Genomic DNA, 26951 nt, shown 5'->3' with positions numbered 1-26951 from the left:
TATATACAGTTGACTTTTAAACAGTATAGGTGGTAAGGATACCTTCTTCCCCTACAAAGTTGAAAATCCACCTATAACTTGTGACTCCCCTAGAACTTAACTACTAGTAGCTTATTATTAACCAGAAGCCTTACCGATAACAATACTCGATTAGCACATATTTTGTATATATGTATTATATACTGTATTCTTATAATAAAGTAAACCAGAGGGGGAAATGTTATTAAGAAAATCGTAAGGAAGACGAAATACATTTACTGTATTGAAAAAAAATCCATACATAAGTGGACCTGCACAAATTCAAACTCATGTTGTTCAAAGGTCAACTGTATACTGATAACCTTTAATTCCAATCACTGCAATATACATTCAGATTTCCCACCTGTCTGTATTTGTAAACTCTATTCTCCAGTAATGGAAATTTAACTGTATTTTGCCTTGTGTTTACCATTTGAACTGCTTAAAAATGGAGACAGGGTGTCCAGTGAGTTTAGAAATTCCGCTGAATTGGCAAAAGGATACTAACAACATTCCATAGTCATCTCATTTTATTTTTTATGGTAATTTTTGAGATTGGTATGTTTTTACCTTTTACAGAAGAGAGAAGTAGTTAATTTCTCGTCTGAGAAGTTGTAGTTTGTTACCAAATATCTTAACTGCAAAGTTCATTTTCCTCTGTGATGGGGCAGCTAAGTCAGAAAAGCTATTAAGGTGTATCTTTAGGGCTAAATAACATCTGAGGTCTCTTTTAGACTGTAATGGAAATTATTTTGCATGTGTGCCATTGTTAACTGTATGGCTTTTCTGGATGATGTTTGTGAAGGGTATCCACTGATGTGTTTTTGAGTTAAAACAACTAAAGCCCAATTTAATGATGGCAAATTAGGGTAACAAATGCTCTTAGAATATATATGGGACTTGGGTTCTTAAATTTTCCCAGAAAAGTTTTTATAAATGAAAAATATGTGTTTATATTCTGTCTTCATAAATGTATGGTTCCTGTTAGATCAGCTATTTCTAGTTATAAATTGGAAGAAATGCAGATCAGCCTAGAATGATAGAAAATTTGGATGTGGTCACAATGATAGTATTTAAGGGCAGGGACATAATACTAGAGTTGGGCTATAACATAATGGTATAAAAGTAATTGTGGCCTGACTGTCTCACTTAAGAGGCATTATCCTTACCTGCTAGAAAACTAAACATACCTTTTCAGTACTCTTGGTCCCTATTGGTATACCTTTACTACAAATTTATCTTTCTGGCTTCTTGTATATAGTACCATTAGTTCCAAATTTAATTAACATTTTCAAAACCTTTTTATTGAAGTTTAACATACTTATACGTAAACCATATCATTAAGTAGATAGCTCAGTGAATTTTCATAAACAGAACACTCCTCAGTTAACCAGCAATTAGATCTAGAAAGAACATAGCAGGATTTCCTTCTCATCTCTTTCTATTTTCTCATCCCAAGGGTAATCTTTATCTTGACTTCTGACAGTATGGATTCGTTTTCTCTGATTTTGAACTTTATGTAAATGACATCATGTAGTATTAATTTTTGAAAGATTTTAAACTTAAATATTTTTACTAATGAAATTACAGAAACATAAAAGTTTTATTCTTTCACTACTAGGGAAAAGATTACATTTTTATTTTTATGGTTAAAGATGTGAGTCTGCACTGATTTTTACATTGATGTGTAGAAATTTCCATAGGTATATATAATGAAATTGATGTTGACATTTCCAGGGAAACAAACAAATTATACTAATTTATTTCTTCTGGATAAAGATAAAACTTTTTTTTTTTTTTTTAGTGAAAAATAAAGTCATCAAAAGAAGTTTAGATAAAAAGCAGGAATTAATTTGGAATATCCAACTTGGGTATTTTCTATAAGATTTTGATGATGTTATCTTCTGATGAACATAGTGATTGGGAAGGGAGGTATTATGGTAGAAGAAAGATGTAAAAAGATAAAAGACTTTAATGATTGGCGTTTGAAATTAAAACTCTGAAAATAGACTTTGATAAGAGAGTAGCATAAAACTTTTTTCTAGTAGGGAAGCTTAATGATACTTCACTTTATACCTTTTTCTCTTTTTCCTTTTCTGATATCCTGTGTTCCTTGGTAAATAATATTTTACACTCTGGGGTTTCTTACTCTGGAAACTGGGCCATGCTCTTAAACCAATGGATTGAAGTGGCATTTGGCAATGGTTCCTGAGAGAGATGTTTAATCTGAAGTTCTGATAACCAGGTATTTGACATTTGACTCCTGTATGTTTTTTTGAAAAGTGTTGCTACCTCAACGTCAAGTTACTCTGGTTTTTCAAATAAGAAAATTTTCCTTAGGCAAATCCAAGTGCCTCAGAATCAGCATTTATAATCTTCTGTAGCCTCGAACAGACTCACTATGTCTTGTTAGGGTTTCTAGCAAGTGTCTCTTTTAACCTTTGATTTCTGCTCTATTTATGACATGCCATCTTCAGGTTTGTTTGTTTGTTTGTTTTAATGCGCAGGAGTTAATGAAAAAAAATTGAGGTTTTTCCTATTCCTACACCTCCAGTCATACTTTCTTTGAAAGGAAGTTTTTTTCTTGTTTTAAATCAGAATATCCAATTAAACTTTTTCTTTTAAAAAGTTGATTAGATTTATTAGAGAAAAAATTAAATGAAATAATAATTAGTTAACATAGGTCTAAAGTTGTTTCATTAGTAGCATTAAAACACTTAAAACTACATTGAGTGATAGCAAATTAGTAAAGCATATTATAAGCTTTCCTTTCTATGTAAAGTACGCTTCATAAGCATTCTTAGTGTACTTTTTTGCAGTCACTTTAAAATAAATTTAGAATTTTTGTTAACAAATACAGCTTTATCTTAAAAGCAACTTGACATTGTCTGTCAAGGGCCTAAAGAATTCATATTCTACGACCTAGTATGTCTGTTTTAAAGAAGTAATCAGGCATGCAAACATACAGTATATAAGGATGTTCATCAAAGTGTTATTTTTAATCACTAGTAAAATATCAGAAGTAGCCTAAACATCCATACAGAATGGATACTGTTAAATTAGGGACAAATAAGGTTTTTGTATAGCCACCAACAATTCAAAGATATTAACAATGTGACATGTTAAGTATGTATGGAGGGGAAGCAGGATACAAAATTAAGTATGTGTGTGTGAATTTTGATTTAAAAAATGCACACAGAAATAAAGATGGAAGGAAATACACCACTATATTAAGTGGTTGTTGAAATGGTTTAAGCACTATTTGTACTTTATATTAAAGATGTGTCTAATAATGATTATATAATAATATTCACTCAAATATATATTGGACATCAAGTTCTAGACTAGGCTCTGGATTATAAAAGTATAGAAAACAGATAAAGTTTTTCCAGTAGAGCTTATATTCAAGTTGTGGGAGACAGCAAGCAAATAATCGGTTGAACTTTTCGAATTGCTGTTATTTGACCATTTTTGACCTAAAAAACTGGCAAATTTATATGGTTCAATCTGATATTTATGTCAGGTGGTGATAAGTGCTGTGGAAAACACTGAAAGTAGGATAGAGATTGAGGTTGCTTGGAGGTGGAAAGTGGCTACCAGGGAATATATGTAGGTGGTTAGGGAAGCTGGATGTGGAGATATCTGAGCAGAGGATTGAGAGAAGTGAGGGAGCTAACTAGAAAAGTATTCTACAGAGATGGTACAGTATATTGAAGTCCTGAAGCATTGCAATTGTGTATTGCATTATGCTTGAGAGAATGCTTTAATATGGTTTTGCAGTGTCGTGTATCATGTGTTCTAAATATGATAGCTTAAGCCAACAATATTAGTACATTAAATTTTCCTAGGCAGTAAAATAGAATTAAGATATGATTATCTTCTGTTTTTTACATATGTGTATTTTCTGGATAACCTTTTCTCTTAAAAGATTTATTTTCTAAGATTTTGTTTACTAAACAAATTGTGTTAATATTTCTGATCAGCACTGAGATAACTAACATTCCCGTATAACTTTCTAGTCAAGAAGCATAGGTAGAACTAATAATAACAGTGTAAATACAGCGATTTTTCTCATTTGTGGGTCCCAACTTACAAACTCAACCTACTTGCTAAAATTATTTGTAACCCCCAAATAAATACTCCTGAAGCTTTCATGGTCATTCATAGACATGTGCAGAGTGGTGAAAATTTGAGTTGCTCAAGGCATATGTTCCCAACTGAGGTTGAACAAGATCATGCCCTTCCTTCTTTCAGCAGTAATATTGTAAGCAGTGTTCTTTTCGTGATCTACTTAGGGCCATGTCTTTTGCATTTTATATATTTTGGGGGGTGAGATTTTGCAGTTTAAAGTGACCCCCAAGTGTAGTGCTGAAGTGCTGTCTAGTGTTCCTAAGTGCAATAAGGTCTTGATATATCTTATGGAGAAAATACATGCGTTTGATGAGTTTCATTCAAGTATGAGTTATAGCGCTGTTAGCAGTGAGTTCAGTGTTAATAAATCAACAATATATATTAAATAAGGTGTCTTTAAACAGAAATACACATAAAACAAGATTATTTATTGATAGTCTGATGAAGATGTGACCAGAGGCTTGTAGGAACTTAACTCTGCATTTCCCTTAGGAGAAATCCTTTGATATGGCTAATTCATTGTTTGTGGCAACTTTGTAGAACTTAACTACTGTAAATAACAAGAATTATGTTATATAATAATTAATTATGGCAGTTGTAGGTTTTTGAAATATTGAAACTGGCTTGAAAACTCCTTAACCTCCACTGTAGATTCTTATCTGTGGTGGAGCATCCACTTAGAGGTGGATTAGTAATAAGCTGGTGAAAACTTTTTGTCCTGAGAAAGAATGGCAGTGAAAATGCAAGAACTTAAAGAAATTGCTATGGATCCTGTAAGATTCAAGATCTTTGCATTGTGATATTCAGCCTTTGACATTGTTTTAAAAAATATTTCTGGTTGAAAACTGTCCAGAGAGAGGAATGGTAAAATATCCTAACTCACTATGAATCTTTACCTTGGTTTGACTTTTCCTAGTCTTAACTGTTCCTGATTGTGTGTTGACCAAAATCTTGAGAAGTTTTAGGAAAGATGGAGCACGGGTTTTAGAAAGGGTTAAGTAATCATTTATTACCTGTGACTGGCTTTTAAAGAAACTGGCATTAAATAATATCCTTAAAGATAAAAAACACTGAATAAAATTAAAGGAAATTTAGCCTTTTCTCTAAATTTAACTAATTGACAAATTCTTAACCACTCTAAATATGACGTTGCAGAATTTGAATTTAAAATTATTATAAATGTAAGACTTGTTAATATTTTAAAGCCAGCACGTAAGAATCATAATTATTCGTAAGCATTTCTAAAGGGCTATATACAGTTAGGCAGCTCTGAAAAAATAGTTTTAGTGAGGAAAACTGCAAGTTAATAAAAGAAAGCATTTATAAAAATTGAAGCTTGCTTTCTTTACATTACACATTTCACATAGGCCTTGCTGAATTATTAATACTTAAGTTGCAAATGTCCATTAAAGATGAATGATTGTGCAGAGCTGAGATCATGTCTTAATGATGGTAAGTGCATTGTACAAAACATGTACTTAATTAATGTATCTTCAGATGAATTAGTCTTCCTAGTTCAAGAATCATTTCTCAGCTAGTCTATTCCAGGAAAAACCTAGCTAGTCTGGACCTCAGAATGATATATAGATGCTTTCTCATCCCATTTCTTGTAAGTCATCAGTCAACTAAGGGACTTTTTTTGACTTAGGAAATTGAAAATTTCGGGTGGTTTATCTGGCTTCAGGTAGAACTAAATCAAAGTGTTAAATGATGTTCTTTTAGGGCTCTGTTTTTGTTGCTTGGCACTGAAAGTTGCAGCCATTATTTTTTGCTACTCTAGAGAGAATCCTATCTGTTAGATTGTCTCATTGGCCATATAACAGATCTCAGTGAGGGACTGTGATTGGTGCTTCTTGTGTCATATGCCATGTGCTTGCATGTGTGTGTACACATATATGTGTACATGTTGATTTGTTATATAAACAAACATACAGTATGCTCTCTTTTGTGTCTCTCTTTGTCTGAACAGTATGCTTGTGACTTTTAGCTTATTTTCATTTCTGTATATTACATTGTATGAATAATCAAGTTATATATCTTGCTGATGGGCATTTAGATAGTTACATATAGTGCTGGTATGAACATTCTTGTATGTGTCTTTAGATAAATAAAGACATGCATTTCTTTTTTATTCATATGTATACATGTCTGTTGGGTATATAGCTAGGATTGAAATGGTTGGGTCAGATGGTTTGTATTTATTGAATTGCAGATATTATTAAACAGTTTTCTGAATTGGTTGTATCAGTTTATACTTCTGTCAGTAGCATATCAGAGTTCTGGTTGCTCCACAGTCTTTTCAATGTTTGTTTTTGTCTTTTTAAAAAACCTTACTCATTGTGATTTTGATTTTCATTTCTTTGATGATTGATGAAGTAGAGCATAATTTCTTGTTTATTGGGTCTCTTTGTTGTGGATGAAATGCTTGATTGAGTCTTTGCCCATTTAAAAAGTACTAGGTTGTCTGTATTATTGGTTTATAGGAATTTTTAAAATATATTTTAGACATGAGTCTTTTTTTTTTTTAATCAAAATATGCATTGCAAATATTTTCTCCCACTCTGGGTTGCATTTTCATTCTCTTAATGGTGTCTTTTGGTGGACAGAAATTCTAAATTGTAATGTAATCCAGTTGCTCCATTTTGTCAAATACTTTTTGTGAACTCTAAGAAAATCTTTGTCTACTCCACGATCATGAAGAAGCTCTCCTGTTTTTTTCTAAAAAGCTTTACTTTTTACCCTTCACATTTAGATTCATAGTCTCTCTGAACTGATTTTTGTATATGGCTTGAGGTAGTAGTCAAAACACATTTTATTTCTTGTGGATATCCAGTTAACCCAGTATAATCTGTTGGAAAAAACCTTCCTTTCTCCACTGTACTGTAGTTTGTAATAAATCAGGTGATCATGTTTCCTCATACCTCTTTTGGTTAAAAAAAAAGTAGTAGTTCCATTTACATATATTTAAAAATATTGTCAAGACTAAAACCCAGTCAAAGTAAAGATAATTCTAGAAGAAAGAATTGTAATTTTGATCTTAAAAATCCTTTGCTCTCATTGCAGCAGAATTGACTATTTAATTGACTTCTCAAGTTTTCTTTTCTAGGAGATAAATAGAAAATAAATAAAATGACATGCACTTTTAGTATCAAGCCTTATGCATTACCTTGTGTTCAGGCTTCACACCTCTCTATAAATAGATGGATATCCTTTTCCTCTTTATGAATGAAGAGAGGGAATGGCTGGAGAAGAGACTAAGTGACTTAGAAGAATAAAACTTTCTTCTCTAGTTCTCTGTTAAATGATGTCATTCATTCAGCAAGAAACATACTATAGAGAACAATAATAAACCTGTCAAAATATCCTCTGCTTTTGATTAGCACTGGGCTATTTATTCTCACAGATTTCATATAAGTAGTATAAAGTTGTTTATTCTCAAGTAAATCTGTATTTTAACTTCTGGAAAACATGAATGTTGAGAATCATTGGGAAGAAGCATTAATTAACAGATCATGTATCAACTTATTTTTTAGACATAACCTTTCTTATTTTCTCCTGGAAGGAGTTTTATATTCACAGTGTTTATAGAATTATTAGCAGAATGCAGAGAGCCACAGAGTCTCATGAATTAAACTCTGGTTTATGCAGAAAGATCTAGGTTCATATTCTGCTTCTGTTAGTTGTGTGATCATAGGCATTTCTTGAGTCTGTTGCCATATGTAGGAAATGAAGATGGTACCTAGCCTGTCTACTTTCGAGGTTATCGTGAAGTATAGTATAATGAGAAAGTTCTTTGTTATTTTAAAGCACGGTATCACTAGAGTGGTTAAGACCGTATGTTCTGCCACTTAATTTGCTGTTGGATAAAATATTTAACTTTTTTAAGCCTCAGTTTTCTCATGTGTAAATGGGAATAATACCTACCTCCATAGGTTTTTGAGAGTTTTAAATGAGATAATGCTTATAAAGTATAGTGCTTGGCATATTGGACATAATAAATGGTAAACCATTATATACATTTATTCGTTATGTACTATGTACTGGGGATATTTTATATAAATTATTTAATTCACAGGAAAATTCTATGTAGTAAGGAGTGCTTTTCCCCGATTTCACAGATGAGGAGAAATGCCAGAGGTTAATTGATCAAGGTCATATAACCAGTATAAGTGGTTTAGTTTGGATTGAAACCTAAAACTTTTTCTTTTCCGTTGTACTCAGATACCTTTAAATTTATGCTGTAGCTATGTTTACACCACATAGACAAATCACCTTGGATATCGTTACAGAATTTTTCGAAAACCGAATTTTGTATATTTCCACGGTTTTCAAGAATCTTCTATCCTAACATTCCTAGGTTTCTTTAATTTACTCAATAGGCCATAGCCGCTACTACAGAAATAAACTTGCTTTGTTGATATATAATTAAGAACAGTTAATGGTTTGTTTACAAACCACTTGACTTGAGTCTGGCTGAGTTAGCTATTACAGAGTAACTTTAGATTTCACCTCCGGAAGGGGAAAAAATACTCTTTGATTTTATTCTCTATTTGTAAGGAGCTTTCTTTTAGTTAAATTGCAAAACCGTAATGACTTTATAGCTAGGGGAAAAGGTCAAAAGACCCAGCAGTAAAAAAGTACCTAACCTTAAATATTTCTGGGTGAAGTTTTTTGATGCTGAATCTAGGGAAATAAAAATAGCCATTGTATTCAAAGGAAATCTGGAGAATTATAAGGCTTTTTTTTTCCTCCTGAAGTAGTCCAGTTTTTGAACTTGGAAAACTAATGAAAACCATTAAAATATTCTTCAGCAAAGTACCTCCTATTTGATGGCATTTGACATATACTCCATTGCTGTGAAATGGGCAGCATTCAAACAAACTCTCACTTGATGTTATATATTTATTTAAAATACATTTTAAAAAGAGTTTTTGTGGAAAGATTTGTGTATTTGAGACTGAAAGATTTTCTGTTGGCAGTTCACCTATTAAGTTGAATTTTTAAGTCATTGGAAAAATAAAATAGGATTTATGAATCTTATCAATTTAGAATTTGTCTATTATGTGGAGTTAGCTGTAGGTATTTGTGAAAGATAATTTGGTGTTTGTAGGACATAATAAAACATTGTTACCTAACTTTAATCCGTCTATGTTTTTGTTGTTGTATCTGGGTATAATCTGTATAATTCTTTTTTTTTTTTTTTACACCTACAGCACCTGGTCTTCCTAGATGGTCTCCCATCCAAGTACTAACTCTGCTTAGCTTCCGAGATCAGATGAGATAGGGCGTGTTCAAGATGGCATGACTGTAGACTGTATACTTCTTTAGACTTTTTTTTGACTAAACTGTTTCTTGCCTACCCTCAATTAAAAAAAAAATTATTGGTTTGATGCACTAGTTATACTCTTTCATAATACTTTTTAAAATAAAAACTACCTAAGTAAAAGTTCATTATTTTAGTACCTGAACTTATCAGCATAGGAATGAAAAATAAATTTTGAGAAGCATTGAATTAACGAATTATTACATAAATCAGTATTTTTTCATAGGAAAAAATGGGAAATAATGATTAGTTAATGAGTCTGTAGCTTACAGAAAAATCGCTTCTACATGAGTTTTTAAAACTCCATTTATCTCCTTGTATTCACTTGTTTTTATGTTTTCACTTTATTCAGTACTTTTTTGATCCACTAATATGAAATAGAATTCTTGAATAGTATTTGGAAATGATAACCTGATAGTACTTTGTCTTTTTAATACTTATTTGTATATATGATGTCATAATATCAGTATTATTACAAACTCAGTGGTCCCAAGTTATTGTACATAATTAACTGACGTTTTAAAAAGTTTTACACACCAGTCCAGTATAATTTTCAAAAAAAAATTTTGGGATCGGTGTGGGGTTGCCAGCTTTTAATTTTGTTAAAAAAAAAAAAAAAAGACATTAGGAAAATAACAGAAACCTCCTTTCATACCAAAGAGAATTGACATAAATTCAGAATATGGAAGTCTTTAAATTGAGTAAATCTAGCTTCATGGAAAATGAGGTATATTTTCTGGATTTTACTCACCTCGCTGAAGATCAGTTTGGGGGACCCAGTAGCCTAAACACAGTTTGATTACATTACCCTTTTCAGGTTTTTGTCCTAGCTCTCTGATGGTTCTTTGTCAGTTTCTTGAATTGTCTCTTCTACCTTAGTAGGTGGACATTGATACTTTCAGAGTTTCTGTCCAAAACCTTTTATTCTCACTTACCTTGGTTGCATAAATTATGCATCTGTGAATTATTCATGTTCTGAGAATTAGCGTGAGATTTTCTACTTCTAAAATGGAATAATACAATCTTTTGCTGAAGGTTTTACTCTTAGATTTTACTTTGAGCTAATTTAGAGCAATCACCTATATACCGTAAGTCAGAGAAAGCAAGTTAAATGATCTTCCTCACCATTGTGCGTGACATTATGAAAGTGCACATTATATACAAAAGAAAAAATGTGAATGATTGGATATGTATATGATATGTATAAGGGTGGGTAATTTGGATGAAAGAGTAAAAGGAAATTTACACGGTTACTCTTAGGGTTTTGGTTTAGACGATAGGGTATTTTGTAGTGTCATTTATTTAGATAAGTAATTCTGATGGGTATTAGTATTGGGGCTGAAGGGAAGATGGTGAATTCTGTTTTGAACAAGTACAGTTCTAAGTTTTTTGTAGAGTCCAGCAGGCAGTTGGATATTTGGAACAGAAGCTCTGAAGGGAAATGTACAAGCTGACATATCTTTAGGAGCTCTCAGCATTAATGAAGTTATTGTGTAAAGATAAAATGCAATTAGAATGATGTTTTAAAAACGTTTTATCTATTGTGTCATTCCCCTTTAAAATTTTTTAGTAGAATAATCCAAATTAAATTAAAAATAAAAAATAAATAAAAAACAAAACAAAGATCAAATTCCTTCCATAGCATACAAAGCCCTCGTGGCCTGGCAGCTGTCTGCTTTAAAGCTTATTTCATGATGCTTTCTCTCTTGCCTAACTTAGGGTCCAGCCTCACTGGTCCCTTTCCCTTTTTCTGATATGCCAAGTCTTTTTATTTCATTGTCTCCATATAAACTGTTCTTCTTTTCTCAAACTTTTTTTTCCTTACTGATTTACCTCCATATTTACTCTTATTTGAATAATGTCCCAATAATAATGTTAAATGAATGTTTTCTAGGCATCGGGGAAATGAAGAAGAGAGGCCTTGCTGTAAAATAGATGAGTGAAACAGACAGGTGAATAGATAAGTTTAGTAAGTGATAATTTCAAACTCCTAGGGAATAGTTTGACAATTGTTGGGCTAGCTTACTGTCTGTCCTTCAGTCACTTTACTTTTGTCTTTAACTAGAGTACCTTCACTTTCTTCTGTTTCTTCAGCATATAATATAAGAGTTCTTGCCTTTAAAAACTTTGAAAAATACCACATATGCTCAATTGTATGTACAAGATCTGTACACTGAATTACCTGAGACCACATAGCTTCTTGGAGGTGGTGATTGCATCTGATCTGTGGCTGGAAGGGCAAGATGAATGTTAGCTGAGCAAAGGAAGTATAGAGACAGAGGTAGTAGTTTTAATTCTTGGCTGTTCATCAAAATTATCCTTGGAACTCTTCAAAATATATATACCCTTGTGATAGTTCATCAAGCTGAGCATTAATAATTTGTGTGCTTATCTGTATGTATCTGTGCTTTAATAGAAAATTAAAAATAATATTTAAAAATGTAAAAAAATACCAAAATTTACAGCTGGACTGAATTCCAGACCTATGAAATCAGAAACTCTTGCTTTTTGTTCTTGTGTCATAGATAATTCTGATACTTAGCCATGGTTGAAAACCTCTGTCATAGAAGATTGCAATTTAGATTAGGTTGTCTGTTAGGAAGGATGTAGAGTAGAATTAGGTAGAGATGAAATGACCAGATACAAGTTGTACATTCCTATTAAGCTTAGATTTTAACCTATATCCCTGGATGGGTGTTTTGTTTTTTGGGTTTATTTTGGAATAGCTTTATTAAAGAATAATTCCCTGCACAATAATTTAAAGATTGCAATATAAGTTTTCCTATATGAATACACTGTACAACCATCACTACAATCAAGATAATAACCATATTCATCACCCCTCAAAGTTTCTTCATGCCATTTTGTAATCTCTTCCTACTACATTTTGCTCCCTTCTCCTACATACCCCGGCAATCACTGATCTCCTTTTGGTCACTATAATTGGGGATGTGGATTGTTGTCAGGTATCTTTTCTATATTTGTATAGATGATCTTACGGTTTTGTTTTTTAGTCTGTCAATATAGAATGAATTGCATAGAACCAAACATGCGTACATATAAAGCAATTTTACATTTTGAGGATAAACATTTGATCATGAAGTGTTATCCCTTTATATAATGTTGGCATTGATTTGTTTAGAATTTTTGCATCTGTTCATGAAGAATATGGATTTTTAGTTTTGTTTTCTTGTAATGTCTGTGTCTGGTTTTGCTATTAGTAATGCTGGCCTCATGGAATGAGTTAAGAAATATTCTTTTGCACTATTCCGGAAGAGTGAGTGGATTGACATTTCTTCCTTAAATGTATAATACTCAGTATAGTCAGTATTCAGCAGTAAAACCCCCTGGGCTTGGAGTTTTATTTGTTATTAAGTTTTTAACTATAACTTCAATTTCTTTAGAAATATTTTATATGTCCATTTCTCCTTGGGTGAGCTTTGGTAGTATGTGATCTTCCAAGGAATTTGTCCTTTCATCTAAATTGTTCAATTTATTAATGTTAAGTGATTTATAATCTATCTTTTAAAAACATATATAAAAAATGGAGATATGATGAAATCACCCTTTTAAATATACAATTCAGCAATTTTCCATCACCAGTAACTAACTGAATCCTTTCATCACTCTAAAAATAAACCTCTTACTGTTAGCAATCACTTTCTACCACATGCCCCCTCCTCCAGTCTCTACAACCACTAATCTCCTTTTTTGTCTCTATGAATTTGCCTGTTTGAACATTTCATATAAGTGGAATCATACAGTATGTGACCTTTTGCAACTGGCTTCTTTCACTTAGCATAATGTTTTTAAGGTTCATCCATGTTGTAGCATGTATCCACACCTCACTCCTTTTTATGGCTGAATAATGTTCCATTGTAAACCATATTTTGTTTATCCATTCATCAGTTTATGGACATTTGAGTCATTTCTACTTTTTGCCTGTTGTGAATAATTTTGCTATGAACACTTTTTTGTGTGAACATGTTTCCTTTTTGGTACAGGCGTACCTTGGAGGTATTGTGGGTTTATAGTAAAGTAAGTTGTAGTCTTTTTGCTGGTGGAGAGGGTCATACCTTCAATTTGTAAAAAATGCAACATCTGTGAAGTACAGTAAAGAGAAACACAATAAAATGAGGTATGCATATGTGTATCTAGGAGTGGAATTCCTGGATCGTATCATAATTCTATGTTTAACTTATTGAGGAACTGCCAAACTATTTCCAAAGCTGCTTCACTATTCTCAACACTTATGTATGAGGGTACCCATTTCTCCACATCTTTGTCAACACTTGTTTATCCTTTTATTATATTCATCCTTCTGGATATGAAGTGGTATCTTGTGGTTTTGACTTGTATTTCCTTGATGGCTAATGATGTTGAGCATCTTTTCATATGCTTATTGGCTATTTTTATATCTTCTTTGCAGAAGTAATTTGTTCAAGTCCTTTGTCTATTTTTAAATTAGATTATCTTTTTATTAAGTTGTAAAGGTTCTTTATGGACAGATGATTTGCAGATTTTCTCTCATTCTTCAGGTTATCTTTTCATTATCTTGATAGTGTTCTTTGAAGCACAAAGATTTTAATTTTGATGATTCCAGCTTATCCATATTTTTCTTTGGTTGCTTGCTTTTACTGTCAAGTTTTTAATAGTGGTAGAATACACATAACATAAAACTGACCATTTAATTCATTGTTAAGTATACAGTTTAGTGGCATTAGGTGCATTAACATTGTTGGGCAGCCATCACCACCATCCATCTCCAGAACTATTTTCATTTTGCCAAATAACCATTCAGCAATACCTCTTCATTTCATCCCCTTCCCTAGTAACCACCATTCTACTTTCTACCTCTATGAATTTTACTACCCTAGGTACCTCGTATAAGCAGAATCATATAGTATTTGCCCTTGTGCTTTTTAGGCTCATATATAAGAAACTATTGTCTAATCCGAGATCACAAAGATTTACACTTATGTTTTCTTCTAAGAATTATCATTTTAGCTCCTATATATGTCTTTGATTCATTTTGAGTTAATTTTCATATATGATGTGAAGTAAGGATCCAACTTTCTTTTAAATGAGGGTATGTATTCAGTTGTTTTAATACCATTTGTTGGAAAGGTTTTTCTTTTTCATTGATTCATCTTGGTACCCTTGTTGGAATAATTATCTTTTAAGTATAGAATCTATACCGATATCACTTGTTTTTTTCTTAATATTGATAATCTGTATTTTTTTTTTTCCTGATCAGTCTCACTAGAGATTTCTCAATTTTATTGTTTTTTTCTTTTTCCTTTTTTTTTTTTTTTTTTTTTTTAAGGCAAGGCAACCCTTGGTTGACCTCACAGATTGCAAGGACTTTGTTAGCATACAATCCCTTATTTTTTAGTCTTTAGGCCTACAGCACCTTGTCTTCCTAGGTGGTTTCCCATCCAAGTACTAACCAGGCCCGACCCTGCTTAGCTTCCGAGATCAGACGAGATTGGGCTTGTTCAAGGAAGCATGGCCGTAGACGGTTTTTTCTTTAAAAAAACGTTTTTTTGGTTAATTGGTTTTTCTCTATAGTTTTTGTTTTCTATTTCATTGATTTCTGTTCTTATTTCTTCTTTTCATATGGGTTATATTAAACTTTTTCTAATTTCTTAAGGTGGAAGGAAGCTGACATCATTGACTTGAAACTTTTCTTCTTACATATTTTTACTGTTATAAATTTCCCTGTAAGTACTGCTTTTGTTGCTTTCCACAGATTTTAATATGTTGTGTTTTTGTTTTCATTTAGTTGTATTATTTTCTAATTTCTCTTTTGATATCTTTGACTCATGAGTTATTAGAAGCATACTATTTTGAGAGATTTGGGGATTTTTGAGATATTTTTCTTGATTTCTAATTTAATTCCCTTGTGGTCATAATAAATATGACTTGAATCTTTTAAAAGTTATTCTTTGCAGGTAACTTAATTCATTCCTCCTTTCCTCCCTCACTCCCTTCCTTTTTGCCTGCCTGCCTATGGTTGTTTTAGGGTTGCTTTAGGGTTCATAGTGTGTATACATCTTTAACTTACTACAAGTATCTTGAAATGATATTATATCATTTCATATGTAGTATAAGGGTTTTACAACATTGTATTTTCCTCACATCTGGCTGTCGTGCAATTATATTTTACTTCTCTGTATGTTATAAATGTCATAATATCTTGCTGTCCTTTTTGTTATAAATAGTCAATTATCTTTTAAAGAGATTAAAAAACTAAGGGGAATAGTCTTTTATATTTATCCTCATTTACCATTTCTGGTGTTTTTCATTGCTTTGGGTAGATCCATACTTACATCTAGTATCTTTTTCCTTCTGTCTGAAGAACTTCCTTTAACTTGTCTTCTAGTGAATGTCTGTTGGTGGTGGTGTTGGAGATGTCAAGTTAACATTTTGACATCCTCTTTATTTTACCTTTGTTTTCAAAAGGTATTTTCTTTGGCTATCATTCTTAGTCAATAGTTTTTTTCAGTACCTGAAAGATAAACTTCACCATTTTGGGTCTTGTGTTTCTAGTCATTGGTCTGCTCTCAATCTTATTTTTCTTCCTGTGTATGTAATGTGTTATTTTTCTCTATCTACTTTAAGATATTCTTTTTATTACTGGTTTAAAGCAACTTGGTTATGATGTGACCTATGGTAGTCTTCTTCATGTTTATTTTACTTAGGTTTATTTAGTCTTTTGATCTGTGAGTTTATAATTTACATCAAATTTGAAAAATATTGAGCCATTACTGTTTTATTTTGTATAGCTTCTTTTGCTACGTCTTTATGTTCATTGGAATTTTCTTCATTGGTGTTTAATCTGTTAATCTCAACCAGCATTTTTTATTAATAGAAAAATCAATTTGTTTTTTAAAAAATATCTTTTATATCACTACCTAACATGCTTAATTTTACTTTTTGAACATGTGAACTGCAGTTATAATAACAGATTTAATGTCCTCATCTGATAAATCTGTCATGTATGGGACCTTTTCTTTTGACTAATATTTCTCATTATTGATGGTATTTTCCTGTTTCTTTGCATGTCTTCTAATACTTGACTGAATGCTAGGCATTGTCAATTTTATCTGTTTTGGTTCTGGAAATTTTTTTATTCTTATAAATATTTTTGAGCTTTGTTAAAAGTTCATTGGAAATGGCTTTATTCTTTTGAGGCTTGCTTTTAATCTTTGTTAGGTGGGACCAAAGCAATCTTTAGTCCAGAGATCATTTTGTCCCTCTACTGAGGCAATGACATTTTGAGCACTATGTTTGACGTCCTGTGAATTATGAGGTTTTATACTCTGGTTGGTAGGTATACAAACTGTTTCTGGCACTGTGTGAGCTAGTTGTTAAAATGTCAGGAAGTTTGCGAGCTGGTTTAATTCTTAATAAATAAAGTCATATAATTTTACAATTAAATCGGTTATATTAAGAACAAAGATAATAAATCCTCCAAACTCATTAACTTCTAATTATATTATTACATATTATTATTTTTGTACTTTGGTGATAATTTACATGTATTGTATCTTTATGGTAGAAATATTATATTAATGCGCTACCATGTATCTCTTCCCAATTTCGCACTCAGAGATATCATGTGATAGTGTGAAATTGGCCCTGGATGGGGATATTCACATCAGACATTGGTACTGGTAACCCTGTAAACCAGGAACTACAAACTACTAACTGCCCCCAGTTGTTACACATTTTCCAGCACTCCCCTGGCTATGGATATCTTTCCCTATGCTCCTTATGGGTGGGTTTCCAGGCCTTTTCCATGTCTTGGATACACAACAAGAAGTGTGATGAATATTCAGCTCAAGACTCAAGGGGGAATCTCAGCATCTTATGAGGTCTTCTTTGCTCTTTCTACAGCTTCCTCTTTTCTGATACAATGTTCTGGGGATCCTAGCTACTTTGGTCTCCCCCAGACTCCTCACTTCATCTTCTTAACTCAGAGAGGCTGTTGCACTTTACCTGGTATCACCCTCCCTGCTCTGCAGCCTGGAAACTCCAAACAGTGAGCTGGGGCAATTAAAGGCTTTGCTTCTCCTTTTTCATTGACCACTGTCCTACCTTATCTGATTTTCAATGTCTGAAAAACACTTTCATATATTTTGTCCAGATTTTTAGTTGTTTCAGGAGGGAGCGTAAATCTCATTTATTTTACTCTGTCTTGGCCAGAAGCAAAAGTCCCTTGGAAAGGTATTAGATTAGGAGAATGGCAATTGTGCATTTTAGATGACTCTGTAGACCATGCACTTGTACGAGATAAGACTTAAAGTAGTGGGACCAATTACAAGGCAGGTGAATTAGATCAAGTGATGATGAGGCCTAAGGTTGGTCATGGTTGATGGTGCTAGAGCGGCTGGGAACAATTTGAGAAATATGTAGGGGGAAAACTCTGGTGCAGGGTTTCTAAAAGGATCGTGAGCCATTTACATTTTAATTACCTGTGGTATTTGATAAAATGAGGATTCTGTGTGCTGCCCTTTTTTTTTTGTTTATCGAATCTGAATTTCTAAGGGCAAAGTTTAGAAATTTGCATTTTAAAAAAATACCTAGGGTAATGCTTACAACTAAAGTCTCAGAAGAAACTGATGCAGTTTTTTCAAAATATCGTCATTCTTGGGGAGCCACCAGTGGAATTTGGGATGAACTGAAGTGGTTAATTAACAACAAAGATTTTTATGCATGCTTGTCCAGAACTGCCGAATCTGAATTCTGGGGTCATTGGTCTTGAATTTATTAAGCACACTAAAGTTTGAAAACCAATAAACTAATATACTTCATGGACATAATCTCTTTTTAGCTTCATTATAATCTTGAGAAGTAGTAGGCAGGTAGTATGTCTCTTGTTTTATAGATGAAGTAATGATGTGCAGAAAAGTGGCTTTTTTTTGTGGTCAGTTATTATTGGAGGCAGGGAATCATATTCCCATCTCCTTCCACCAAATCTGTTGCTCTTTCTTCTACTTTTCTGTTGACATTGAAATAGGGTTATCTCTAAAACCTGTAGTAGGTATTTAAAACATTGGATCTGTGGTTCCAAACAATTTAGGGAGCCAGAAGAATGTTCTCTTTTTTGGTCATACTTTGTACCAAATAAAAATTCGGTTCAGCTCTCTGTAGCAAGTAACTGTGATAAGCTTGTCTGGGAAAGGTGTTTCTTTCTGTCTTTGACCATTATCGCAAATGCTTTTTACAACTGACTTTGAATATCTCATTCTTTTTTTTTTAAATTATTTAAAGACATAGTATAGTGTACATATTTAGTATTTTCTCATAACAACTGAAAGATTGGGTACTAAATATGAGTCTATAGTATAACCTTTGTTTTGAGCTTTTTTCCAAGTTCTTATAAAACTAAAAAAATCTCAGTGTTTTATAATTTAGGTTGTGTTTAGCCTAGACTTCAAAGTTTTATTTTTATAGTAAGTTGTGTGGCTTATAACTTTGCTTTATCACTGGAACCGATAATATTTTCTAATGAGGTTTTCTTTAGTCTTTTGATGTGATTTCATATGAGATCCTGTAATCTATTTGACACAGTAGTACCAGTGTTAGACTGCAAACAATAAGAAAAGTAATTATTTTTAGTCAAGTTTGATTTTTAGATTTGTTTTTGAAATTCTTGAATAGTCACTGAAATTCTTGAGTAGTCAATGAATTTTATTAGTATGTGAAAACAAGCAAAGCTCTGTGGCGAGGAATAAATAAGACCTTAGGAATAGAATTTAAATGGATTATTTTCCATTTTGTATGCTTTTAAAAAGGCAAAATAGCTAAGTTTCTTAAATTTCAGGAAGTAAGTTACTGTAGTTAAATAAGTCAAATAAAAAGTTATTGTAGGTTGTCACAATTCAGAGTAGTTTTCGTCCTCTAGAAAGCATGTAGCATTTGTGCAAAATGCTTAAATTTGAAATGTGTAGTGACTAAAATGAATGCAATGTAGAGAATATGTTTTTGCTAGTTTAACTTCCTTGCTTGTTAAATTTATAGCAACTTTAACATTTGGGAATATCTAAAATTATTAATATTTTATGCATTAAAGTCTTTTTTAACATTTGAAAACAGAATAGAGACTTGTTTGAGGGCAGATATCAGTATTTCCTAATCACCATTAACTATTTTTTCTTCCAATTAAAAAAAATCAAGGTATAATTGACCTATTAGTTTCTACTTTATTGTTAATGAAAGTTTTTACTGAGAAGATCTGGCAGGTTAACACAACTTTAGGAAGACATTTTACCCATAAAACAGTGTAAGGCTATCTGCATTTTCTGGGTAGATTTTTAGGTTTTTTTATTACATAAGAACTTGGAACAGCACACTGTGGTGAATCATTTTAGAATATCATTCATAGGTTTCTTTCTTCGATGTATTTGAATAAGTGTTTTTTTGTAGCTCATTCTTTCTACTAATAAACTGGTAGAAATGTCTTAAATTTTATATAATGCTTTTCTTCATCATTGTAAGCACATTAATGTGTTTCTCAGACTTATAATCTATAACAAAGTCCATTTTTAAGGAATGTTTATATAGCTACTTGGTTTATTTCTCATTTATTTTGTCACATTTATTTTCTATTTACTTCCAAAATAATGTTGACAGATTAGTCACAGAGGAATATCTAATCAAAACAAAAATATTACTTTAAAAGACATTGAATGTATTGAGGTTACATTTAAGAGAAAGTCATGATCTTTTTTACTGCATTCTTAAGTATTACAGATTTATTTTCTATCATTATTGTAAAACACAGAATACTCTTTTATTAATGTCTGAGAAATTATAGACTTCTGGAAAATGATGTGTACCTATGTTGGTAGTCGGAAAATGAATCTAAGGAGTTCTCAAATTTGTAAGAATTTTAATTCAGAATTAAATTTTGAAATATTTTATGAGGGTATGCTGAGAAGCATGTGTAAGAGTTAGCAAATCATCTGTCACTGAAGATAACACATTTTGTAGCTAAATATAAGGAATTATTTGAAATTTATTAGAAAATGCAGTGTGCTTTGTTTAGAAATATCAGTTTTATCCACAAATTTGTAAACAGTAACACATTCATAGTGACTATATTGTGGTTTCCCTTCACAGATATCAAGTTTTGCTAGTACAACTATATAAATAATTAATACCTGAAGTCTCAGTGTAACATGGACATTAACAGTGATGACAGATAAATGCAGACGCTTGGGAATCAAATACTAGGCGAAACACTTTAAAAAAGGTAAGAAAAAAAAATGTAATCTTAATTAAGGCCAAGCAGGCTTTAGTAAGTAGAAGTGATTGACTGAAGTTTGTTTTCCAATGTATCAGGTTTTTTAGAAACACGTCTTGCACTATCCTGCACTATCTTAATACTGATAGAACTCAGCTGTATCAGTTCTGTGAAAATAATATTTGCATATATCCTTGCTTGGTAAATACAATAATGGATGATATTCCTATAGCAAACCCTATCCAAATAGGGTAGTAATGTGGCTGACTAGAACTTGTTAGAGTGCTAGAGTAGGCCTGTCAGTGTATATATACTTGGAGACCCATCTTATTTTGTGGATCCTCTTTGCCATCAATACCACACACAGTAGAACGTAATTTTTTGCAATGTTTGTGAAAGTTTTTCTGGGGTGGGTACAAAGGAGTTGGCAGTTGGAATCTATGTTTCAAGTTCTGTTTTCACTGGGCACCCTCTTTATGTTAATTTCAAACTTTTTAAAAATGTTATATTAAATTATTTTACTTAGACAGTTACTTTAATGTAGTATTAAATTATTTTACTCCTATATTGTGCTTTTCAAGAATTTACAAGGCATATTTGGGAGAGGTTGCATCCATTAGCCCTGTTCCCTTTCTAGCTGACTAATACATAATCTATTTTTTGGTAGGTGGTAACTCTAGTTTACAAAGCTTGATAATTGCATCAGTTTTTAAATTGTAATCCTTCACCAAAAATAGTGTTAATTATTAGAATATTTAGTTTTATGTTTATAATATTATAAGGTGACAGTTTCCATCATAAATATTGCTAGTCTTTTTTCTGGTGTTCCTCCTGTTTTCAAATGGGTACTCATAATAACCCATTTAGCCAGATTCTCTAAAAAAGGATGTCATAATATATTATTATAAATAAAACTGTTATTAACTATACTGTCCAAGAAATAGAATGTAATTGAGTTAATTATAATATCTGATCAACTAGGTCCTAAAACTAGAAAGTCTTTATTGTTTTTGTCCTTGCTGAAAATTTATATGCCCAAAATAATAGAAATTTCCCTTTATAATAGAATCTTGTAGCACTTTAATAACCATTAAGGTTATCATGTAGATAGAAAGATATAAAAGATTTAGTGGACTCTTGGTGCGTGTAACCTAAATATTTTTGTTGTTCATTCCCCAGTTTTTCATACTTGAAGGCCAAAATTTGGAAACGCCTCTAGAATAAGAGTTTATAAATTCTGTATGAGAACTTTTATCAAGGGCAGCCTTTGGGTCACCTCAAAAAAATATTGCCTGAGACTGTAGAAAAGAACTGAGTCTCATTGTGACTCAAATTAATATTGAGTTGTTGTAAAGATTAGTATATTTCAAGCTCTTTTTGGTTTTTGTTGGTTCCTAAAAATCCTTTTCCAATTTCTTAGTATCTCTGAGGCTACAAAGTTACCAAGAAGTACCAAAGATGTTACTATGAACAGATAGTCTGTTACCTGCTATTTCCTCTTGTTATAGGAGGGATGAATCTATTAGTGTAAGTTAATTTGCTTTTTTTAATTCTTTTTTTTTATTATTTTATTTTAAAGAAAGGAATTTAGGAAGTTCTAGTATTCTACATGGCTGAAGCTGAGAGTCTGAAACCCTGATGCTTAAGCTCTTTTCTAGATCATAGCTCCAACTCCTTCAGGATATAAGGAAAAGAGATATATTTCCACAATGATAGATCTTTGGTTGTACAGGTAAGTTATTTAGTCTTGCAGTAGTGAAGACAACTACAGTTTGATTTGGGGGATGAGAGGAGCTTGTTAATTTTCTATAGTTTCTTTTCTGCATGGAAAATTGTATAGTCTGGCTTAGCTGTTCATAGGACTGTGGAGCTGTAGGAAATGGGTTGGGGATGAAATATTTTCCCGCTCTTTTCCCAACAGGTAGATAAATGAAGTGGCTGAGTTTATTGGAATCTCTAGAGCATTTACCTATTTTTGACACCCTAGGTATTTTTGATATAAGGGCATTATGAAATTCCTTGACTTCTTGTTACTTCCAATTGTCTTTTTAAGTGTGTATTCATTCAGCTCGCTCTATCTATTTATCAGTCAGTCAATCAATCAATCAATCATATGTGCTTCTTAATGGGGAAAGAAATAAGAGATCCTTTTATACAAGACAATACGTAATAGAAGTCCCAGGCATCAGAGAGAGGTGAATATTAAGAACCTCAAGTCGAATTGCATGGGTGGTTCTTCAGGTTTCACTCTCCTACTTTTAACCTTATAGAAACTTTTAATCTTACAGATACGTTTAACCTGATAGTAATAATGGTACTTGCTTGGCTGAAGAAATTTGTCTTAATTATGTAAAAAGCATAGTCTGAACCATTATTAAGCAGTTCATGTTTATATTTTAGACAAGTAGGAAAAGAATCATATTGATAACATTTTCCAATTGCTCTTGCTCTTTTTGCTTTTCACTTTGGTTTGTCTACCTAGTATCATGACCAATTTCCTAAAAACTTCACTTATTAAAACTAAATATTCTGATAGTAAATATGAGCTAGAACGTTGATGCTAGTGGAGGATTGAGTCCCTCAATTCCCAAAAGAAACTATACTACTTTGGTAATTATAGGAGAAGCAAAAAGTTATAGGCATTGTCTTTGAAATCTTTTTGAGATTTCGTTTATTTAGTAAAGGCGATAGTTGGAGTATTTCATTAGGTCAATCATTTTAGTTTAATGTTTATTATTTCAGTTATTATTGATGTACTTCTGCAGATGTGAGCACAGGGGCTAGAAATTTTTGATCTGAAACAAATTTTACTGTTTCAGAGAGTTTCAGAAAAATATAAAGTAAAAGATTCAAATTTGGGGGAAGGGTAGCTCGACAGCAAATAAATAGATGAGATATGTGGAATTATATGTAGAATTTGGGACTTTCTATGAATGGAGAGGCTGAAATTAGGTTGATTAACTCTCCCAGAAAAGCCCTCCAATTGAATGAAAACTATGAGCATGGGAAATTGAGGAAAGGAGTAATTAGTCATATTAACTTCCCTCTGTTCTAGAAAGTGCTGCATCCATTAGTTAGTGTATAATATATAGGCAGAACTTCTTTCTAGTTGCTGGATTGCGTTTTGCCCATATGAATATGTTAACTAAGTTTCTTTAATTCTAAAACTAGAGCGATTGAATTTGCAGTTCCAGTTGGATGCTAAGTAAGATGTTCACCATGTGCCTCCTATTTAGTTAACTGGCAAGAGTATTACTACTTTATAAATGAGTTCCTTTATGTTCCTGTAGCAACATGATTTTTGGCAGGAATATAACTTTGTGTTGCAAACCTCTTCACTGAATTTCTTCAGTAACTGTATTATTATGCTAAATGGAAAACAATTGATTTTAGTCTATAATACTTTGCTAGGCATGGCAAAACAATGTTGAGCCTTGGTTGAGATCATCAGGACATTTTTAGTCCCTTTTTGGTAATTGAATTTTGAAGTCAGGTTATTAGATGACTGCAGAAAGTTTATGTTTTTTTGTATGCCTATCCAAAATAGAAAAGATGAAAAAAGTTTAGAACAGAAAAAAAAATCAGAGATGAGTGTTAAAATTTCATTTAACTGTAATCTTCAGAATATTAAGCAATTTATTACCATAAGTGCATGCAGTATGTTAATTTCAGGCAAGAGATTTTTATAGTCCTCTGGTGCTTCCTTTGCTAAAGAGATCATGGCTTTATTCATAATTTTATTATTAAGAAATTAAAGGACATACTATAAATAAGTCTAATTTATTTGGAAACTTGATGGCTGTGTTATTTTAATAGACTACTGTCTGGATGCAGTAGTCTAAGGCACTGCTTCTCAAACTCTAACAGGCATATAAATTATCAGGAAATCTGATTAATTGGTAGGTCTGGGGCAGGGCTTGATATTCTGCATTCTAACAAATTTGCAGGAGATACCTGTGATGCTGGGTCTCAGGCCACTCTTTGAGTTACAAGAATTTGAAATACCAAAGGGTGTTTGTTATAAAAGTTTTGCTTTAAATATAGCCCAATAACACAGGATTTGAGAACTCTAAAACTTGGGCTTCATTGTAGTTAAATGGAATAAAAACATTTTTAGCAAAAGAAACCAAAAATTTCTTTTTTAATATTAATCAAATTTTGATTACTGGAATGGTGGAGAAATAAAATAGGCCCTCATCGATGGTGTTTTGTAATTACACACACACACACACACACACACACATATGTTTATAAGTAGTTCTGGGTACTAATAAGAATAGGCTTATTTCATTAATAATGGCAAGGCAGGGATTTTGCTCTCATTTGGATTGGTGTGGAAAGAAAAGAAGGGCTAGGAATGCCCATTATTGGGATCATATGAGATTTATATGCTCTTAATTGGCATCACATTTTAAAAAGTAAAGATTAACAGGTTGTTTTTGTGTATTTATAAAATATTACTATTGCCAATATTATAGTCAAACCATAAATTAATGAATATACCCAAATTTACATTGAAGAAATTTCATTAGGTTTTATAAGTAAAATTTATATTTTCTTTGTATATTTACATAGATATTTAATATTTAAAAATCACTAACTTTCAATTGTGACTAATTAAATTTGATTTGAATCAAATTCAGAATTGAATCAAATTAAGTTATTAATATAACCATATTCTGAATATAATAAAATTTGCATTGAAGATGTTTGCATTAGATTTTGTAAGTAAAGTTATTGATTTATGTTTTCTTTGTATATTTACATAGGTATTTAATATTTAAAAATCAGTAATTTCAAATTTGAGAGCTCCAGTTTTGGATACATGAAACAAATAAATTGATATTAATATTTTTTAGTTTGTGCTCTTTTGAAACATCATTTGAAGTTTAACTTAATTTTTTATAATTTAAAGTATATTTATGGGTCATTCAGTGTTTATTACCTGTGAAGAAAAATAATAGACTGTAATCTTGACACAATTTTAACAAAAGAATTAAATGCCAGTTTCCTCTAATGAATCTCAAAACAGTAAAAGTTTATTGTGAGAAATGTATTTCCAAGTTCTGATTGGTGTCCCATACTTATTATTCATGTGATTGCTATGGAATTCTCTAGAACAAATTTTCATGCTTTAATCCCAGATCAGGTTTTGTGAGTCTTATAAGATTTTAAAAAAGTGTTAATTAAAAATTTGAAAGTGTGCCATACTCTGAAATAAAACTGAATTCAACCAACTTATATATTTTACAGGTACTCAAATTCATTTGTTAACAGACAGGAACAGAAAAACAGTTTCTCATGTTTATTTTTTTGTACATGGTAGTGTGTTGCTGTGTCTTCTGTAGTTCTTTATAACCTTTCCACTCTAAGATACTTATAGTTGAGGCAAAAGAGAAATTGTTTTTGATTTGCAGGGGCAGGGTCGTTTGGAGAGTTATGAGGAGAGGGAGGCAGTGGAAAGGATGGCGAAGGGAGGAGGGGAGGATACTGTGAAATTTTCTACTACAGTCATTACTGGCTTCTTTATCCATTGTGCACCCCATTCGAAGTTAGGCAGTGAAGTGGCAAAGTACCTTGTGAAAGCTAAACAAAAGAGCAGTAGAAGAATGGAGACTTGAAACTTATTTTATTTGTTGGGAAATAACCACTAAGCCACTCAAGAGTTTACCCAAATGGATTAATTGGGGCATTTTTTCAATTTTTCTTACATTTTATTTTAGAAACACCAAGCATCCACACAGAAAATGCTCATGTCTTCCAAAATGCCTTAAAACTGTGGCGCATACACATAGATACAGAAGTTCTAAGAAGGAAAGGATGGAGTTATATGTATACTCCTGATTTCTTAAATGTATTTGCTTCTTTCCTTTTTTCTTCTATCCACTTTAGAATACTTCCTTTTACTTGCTAATTTATGGTTCTACTTCTAGGGGCTAGGGAGGCTTGTCTTTGCTCTGTTTTGCTCTTCGCCAGTGCCAGCTAAGATGTGATTTATATCCATCTGGTTAATTACGAAAAAAAAAAAAAAAAATTCTACTGCATCCAGAATACTTTGGGTGCCACATAGCTTGTCATCAAAGGATTTTACCTGAAACTCATTTTAGTAAGAGTGAATTAAAAAGAACATCACCTGCTTTTTTTACCTCCAAGGAATGTTTTGAGAAAACATAACAAATGAGTGGGATCGTTTTTGTAATAGTTGCTATGTAAATTCAAGATTAT

The 26951-nt window shown here is 32.0% G+C and overlaps 1 protein-coding gene and 1 pseudogene across 8 annotated transcripts in view; one reads left to right on the top strand and one right to left on the bottom strand.

Annotated features, from left to right (window-relative positions):
• Positions 1–26951, top strand: part of ZZZ3 (zinc finger ZZ-type containing 3) — an 85292-nt gene that overhangs the window by 15468 nt on the left and 42873 nt on the right. For 4 of the 8 annotated variants that reach the window (XM_011355522.2, XM_011355523.2, XM_023528027.1 and 1 more), the window contains exons 2-3: positions 20603–20735; positions 22306–22458. The exons of 1 other annotated variant lie outside the window; for it this stretch is intronic. The gene's annotated coding sequence lies outside the window, so the exon portion shown is untranslated. Of the gene's footprint in view, positions 1–20602; positions 20736–22146; positions 22254–22305; positions 22459–26951 lie in introns of all 8 variants that reach the window. 3 more of the 8 variants (XM_023528028.1, XM_011355524.2, XM_023528029.1) reach the window with 3 other exon arrangements.
• Positions 14874–14992, bottom strand: LOC111736898 (annotated as a pseudogene).

The sequence above is a fragment of the Pteropus vampyrus genome, unplaced genomic scaffold (assembly GCF_000151845.1).
Source record: "Pteropus vampyrus isolate Shadow unplaced genomic scaffold, Pvam_2.0 Scaffold22, whole genome shotgun sequence".
Taxonomy (NCBI): domain Eukaryota; kingdom Metazoa; phylum Chordata; class Mammalia; order Chiroptera; family Pteropodidae; genus Pteropus; species Pteropus vampyrus.
Note: the sequence above shows the minus strand (reverse complement) of the source record. Positions and strands in the feature narration are given on the sequence as shown.